Source organism: Scyliorhinus canicula, chromosome 11, assembly GCF_902713615.1.
Source record: "Scyliorhinus canicula chromosome 11, sScyCan1.1, whole genome shotgun sequence".
NCBI lineage: Eukaryota > Metazoa > Chordata > Chondrichthyes > Carcharhiniformes > Scyliorhinidae > Scyliorhinus > Scyliorhinus canicula.
In genome coordinates, this window is record NC_052156.1 from 22188 (window position 1) to 28187 (window position 6000).

Below are 6000 nucleotides of genomic sequence, written 5' to 3' on the forward strand. Positions count from 1 at the left end.
CAGACGCTTCGGCGCTGTATCCCTTATTGGATGCAGAAATACGGGTAACCCCCATCTGTCCAAACCGAACAACCTAACCCTAACCCTAACCCGGCGCTGTATCCCTTATTGGGTGGAGAAATACGGGTAACCCCCATCTGTCCAGAACCTAACAACCTAACAACCTAACCCTAACCCGTCTTATTTCTAAAATACGTGGTCGGATTCGAGAGACAGAGAGATGACGCAAAGTCTATGTGGAAAAGAATGTTGAACGTGCGCCAGCAAAGAGACAGACGCTTCGGCGCTGTATCCCTTATTGGGTGCAGAAATACGGGTAACCCCCATCTGTCCAGAACCTCACCCTCACCCTCACCCTCAACCCTCACCCTAACCCTAAACCCTAACCCTAACCCTAAACCCTAACCCTAACCCTTAACCCTAACCCTCATTCGAGAGACAGAGAGATGACGCAAAGTCTATGCGGAAAAGAATGTTGAACGTGCGCCAGCAAAGAGGCAGACGCTTCGACGCTGTATCCCTTATTGGGTGCAGAAATATGGGTAACCCCCATCTGTCCAGAACCTAACAACCTAACCCTCACCCTCACCCTAATTGGGTGCAGAAATACGGGTAACCCCCATCTGTCCAGAACCTAACAACCTAACCCTAACCCTAACCCTAATTTGGGTGCAGAAATACAGGTAACCCCCATCTGTCCAGAACCTAACAACCTAACCCTAACCCTAACTTGGGTGCAGAAATACGGGTAACCCCCATCTGTCCAGAACCTAACAACCTAACCCTAACCCTAACCAATTTTCTTCTTAAAAGAACTACAGTCTAATCTTTGCTCCTCACTGTCTATTTTTCCTACTTTATATTTATCTTATTTCTAAAATACGTGGTCGGATTCGAGAGATAGAGAGATGACGCAAAGTCTATGCGGAAAAGAATGTTGAACGTGCGCCAGCAAAGAGGCAGACGCTTCGGTGCTGTATCCCTTATTGGGTGCAGAAATACGGGTAACCCCCATCTGTCCAGAACCTAACACCTAACCCTAAACCTAATAACCCTAATAACCCTAACCCTAATAACCCTAATTTGGGTGCAGAAATACGGGTAACCCTCATCTGTCCAGAACCTAACACCCTAACCCTAACTCGGTAACCCTGACGGTAGCTGTGACGGTAACCCGAACGGTTGCCCTAACGGTGGCCCGAACAGTAGCCCGAAAGGAAGCCCTGGTGGTGGCCCGAACGGTAGCGCTATTGGTGACGCTAACGGTAGCCCTATTGGTGACGCTACCGGTAGCCCTATTGGTAACGCTAATGGTAGCCCTATTGGTGACGCTAACGGTAGCCCTATTGGTGACGCTAACGGTAGCCCTATTGGTGACGCTAACGGTAGCCCTATTGGTGACGCTAACGGTAGCCCTATTGGTGACGCTAACGGTAGCCCTATTGGTGACGCTAACGGTAGCCCTATTGGTGACGCTACCGGTAGCCCTATTGGTGACGCTACCGGTAGCCCTATTGGTGACGCTACCGGTAGCCCTATTGGTGACGCTAACGGTAGCCCTATTGGTGACGCTAACGGTAGCCCTATTGGTGACGCTAACGGTAGCCCTATTGGTGACGCTAACGGTAGCCCTATTGGTGACGCTAACGGTAGCCCTATTGGTGACGCTAACGGTAGCCCTATTGGTGACGCTAACGGTAGCCCTATTGGTGACGCTAACGGTAGCCCTATTGGTGACGCTAACGGTAGCATTATTGGTGACGCTAACGGTAGCCCTATTGGTGACGCTAACGGTAGCCCTATTTGTAGCCTGATCAGAAGCCCGAAAGGTACCCTCACCCTCACCCTCACCCCTTGACCATAATTTAATTTGGTTTCTTTCCTTTCCTCTTTAAATATTTACATCATGGGAATATGTTCACTTACCCTATATTTTAATTAATATTTTAAAAAGATTTTATATATAAAAGTTTTTTTAAAAATACGATGTACAAGTATTAATTCACTGATTATCCTCTCAAATTTTGCTAAGGTCCGTAATTTAAATTTATACCTTCATACTAGCCGTTCATGTTCGGCCGTTTTGTATGAATTAAAAGTTTTCGGCAGCCATCCACATTCGGCCATTTTGTGGGATTCAACATGACACATTCGGCCATTTTGTAGTTTTTAAAAAATGAAATGGCAGCCGGCAGTTTAGACTTCCGGTAAACACGGTTGGCCAGTTTAAATCATACGTAAATCAACATTAATTTAAACGATTTACACCCAAATTTAAATAATAGTCATCAGAATACACTAAACATGATAAGGTAAAAAAATAATTCATTCTAAATGTTCCTAAATTTATAGCTCCTGATTGGTAGATACTAATTGTTGACGTCATAGATTGGGTTTAAAAAGTAACGGTTTTCTGCACCTGCTGCTGGCTAGAGGTTTGCCATAAGTTTCCAGACACTCTCTGGAGTCAGTCGCTGAACCAGATTCTCCACAATTTTCAAGTATTTCGTAGGACAACGATTATTCTGAGGTAAAACCATTTTTATGACTGAATTTTATTGTATAAATGGAAGATTTTTTCACTTAGATGTTTAATTTGGAAATTTGTGCTATACACTTAGTGAGAGGAAGATTCTTAGTGGACGAAAGACAGTCCCCTGATGAGCAGTAAGGACTGCGAAACATGTACATGTAGGGACCATTTTTTACCACAAATTGGGTTTAGTAGCCCACAGAAAGATATGTTCTCCCTACTTTGATTAGCACAAAAATAATTTTGTTATCAAAAAGTTATATAATTTATGGATATTTTAATTTATGGAATTTTTAAATTAGGATATTAGTTTAATCGTAATTTAAAACCCGTGTTAAATGATGTTTATAATTTTCAGAACACTATTACCAATTTTCTTCTTAATACAACTATAGTCTAATCTTTGTTTCTTGCTTTGGTAATCCCCACCCTGTCCTCTACCTTAACCCTAAACTAGCTGTGTCCCTGTTTGGGTACGGAAAAGCAGGGTTATTCCCACCCGGTCCCTAACCCTTACTCTTACCCTATACTGGCTGTGACCCTGTTTGGGTACGGAAAGGAAGGGTAATCCCTACCCGGTCCTTAATACTAACTCTTACCCTAAACTAGCTGTGTCCCTGTTTGGGTACGGAAAAGCAGGGTTACTCCCACCCGGTCCCTAACCCTTACTCTTACCCTATACTGGCTGTGTCCCTGTTTGGGTACGGAAAGGAAGGGTAATCCCTACCCGGTCCTTAATACTAACTCTTACCCTAAACTAGCTGTGTCCCTGTTTGGGTACGGAAAGGAAGGGTAATTCCCCCCTTGTCCCTAACCCTAACTCTTACCCTAAACTAGATGTGTCCCAGTTTGGGTACGGAAAAGAAGGGTAATCCCTTCCCGGTTCCTAAAAATACTAACACTTACCCTAAACTAGCTGTGTCCCTGTTTGGGTACGGAAAGGAAGAGTAACTCGCACCCAGTCCCTAACACTATCCTGGGTATTACCAATTTTCTTCTTAATACAACTATAGTCTAATCTTTGCTCCTCACTGTCTATTTTTCCTACTTTCTATTTGTCTTATTTCTAAAATACGTGGTTGGATTCGAGAGAAAGAGAGATGACGCAAAATCTATGCGGAAAAGAATGTTGAACGTGCGCCAGCAAAGAGGCAGACGCTTCGGCGCTGTATCCCTTATTGGGTGCAGAAATACGGGTAACCCCCATCTGTCCAGAACCTAACAACATAACCCTAACCCTAACCCTAACCCTAACCCTAATCCCCCCTTGTCCCTAACCCTAACTCTTAACCTAAACTAGCTGTGTCCCTGTTTGGGTACGGAAAAGAAGGGTAATCCCTTCCTGGTTCCTAAAAATACTAACCCTGACCCTAAACTAGCTGTGTCCCTGTTTGGGTACGGAAAGGAAGGGTAACTCGCACCCAGTCCCTGACCCTAACCTGGGTATTACCAATTTTCTTCTTAATACAACTACAGTCTAATCTTTGCTCCTCACTGTCTATTTTTCCTACTTTCTATTTGTCTTATTTCTAAAATACGCGGTCGGATTCGAGAGACAGAGAGATGACGCAAAGTCTATGCGGAAAAGAATGTTGAACGTGCGCCAGCAAAGAGGCAGACGCTTCGGCGCTGTATCCCTTATTGGGTGCAGAAATACGGGTAACCCCCATCTGTCCAGAACCTAACAACCTAACCCTAACCCTAACCCTAAACCCTAACCCTAACCCTAACCATAAAATACGTGGTTGGATTCGAGAGAAAGAGAGATGACGCAAAATCTATGCGGAAAAGAATGTTGAACGTGCGCCAGCAAAGAGGCAGACGCTTCGGCGCTGTATCCCTTATTGGGTGCAGAAATACGGGTAACCCCCATCTGTCCAGAACCTAACAACCTAACCCTAACCCTAACCCTAAACCCTAACCCTAACCCTAAAATACGTGGTTGGATTCGAGAGAAAGAGAGATGACGCAAAATCTATGCGGAAAAGAATGTTGAACGTGCGCCAGCAAAGAGGCAGACGCTTCGGCGCTGTATCCCTTATTGGGTGCAGAAATACGGGTAACCCCCATCTGTCCAGAACCTAACAACCTAACCCTAACCCTAACCCTAAACCCTAACCCTAACCCTAAAATACGTGGTTGGATTCGAGAGAAAGAGAGATGACGCAAAATCTATGCGGAAAAGAATGTTGAACGTGCGCCAGCAAAGAGGCAGACGCTTCGGCGCTGTATCCCTTATTGGGTGCAGAAATACGGGTAACCCCCATCTGTCCAGAACCTAACAACCTAACCCTAACCCTAACAACCTAACACTTCCCGGTTCCTAAAAATACTAACCCTTACCCTAAACTAGCTGTGTCCCTGTTTGGGTACGGAAAGGAAGGGTAACTCGCACCCAGTCCCTAACCCTATCCTGGGTATTACCAATTTTCTTCTTAATATAACTATAGTCTAATCTTTGCTCCTCACTGTCTATTTTTCCTACTTTCTATTTGTCTTATTTCTAAAATACGTGGTTGGATTCGAGAGACAGAGAGATGACGCAAAATCTATGCGGAAAAGAATGTTGAACGTGCGCCAGCAAAGAGGCAGACGCTTCGGCGCTGTATCCATTATTGGGTGCAGAAATACGGGTAACCCCCATCTGTCCAGAACCTAACACCCTAACCCTAACCCTAACCCTAATCCCCCCTTGTCCCTAACCCTAACTCTTACCCTACACTAGCTGTGTCCCTGTTTGGGTACGGAAAAGAAGGGTAATCCCTTCCTGGTTCCTAAAAATACTAACCCTGACCCTAAACTAGCTGTGTCCCTGTTTGGGTACGGAAAGGAAGGGTACATCGCACCCAGTCCCTGACCCTAACCTGGGTATTACCAATTTTCTTCTTAATACAACTACAGTCTAATCTTTGCTCCTCACTGTCTATTTTTCCTACTTTCTATTTGTCTTATTTCTAAAATACGCGGTCGGATTCGAGAGACAGAGAGATGACGCAAAGTCTATGCGGAAAAGAATGTTGAACGTGCGCCAGCAAAGAGGCAGACGCTTCGGCGCTGTATCCCTTATTGGGTGCAGAAATACGGGTAACCCCCATCTGTCCAGAACCTAACAACCTAACAACCTAACCCTAACCTTAACCCTAACCCTAACCCTAACCCTAACCCTATGCGGAAAAGAATGTTGAACGTGCGCCAGCAAAGAGGCAGACGCTTCGGCGCTGTATCCCTTATTGGGTGCAGAAATACGGGTAACCCCCATCTGTCCTGAACATAACAAGCTAACCCTAAACCTAACCCTAACCCTAACCCTAAATCTAAAATACGTGGTTGGATTCGAGAGAAAGAGAGATGACGCAAAATCTATGCGGAAAGAATGTTGAACGTGCGCCAGCAAAGAGGCAGACGCTTCGGCGCTGTATCCCTTATTGGGTGCAGAAATACGGGTAACCCCCATCTGTCCAGAACCT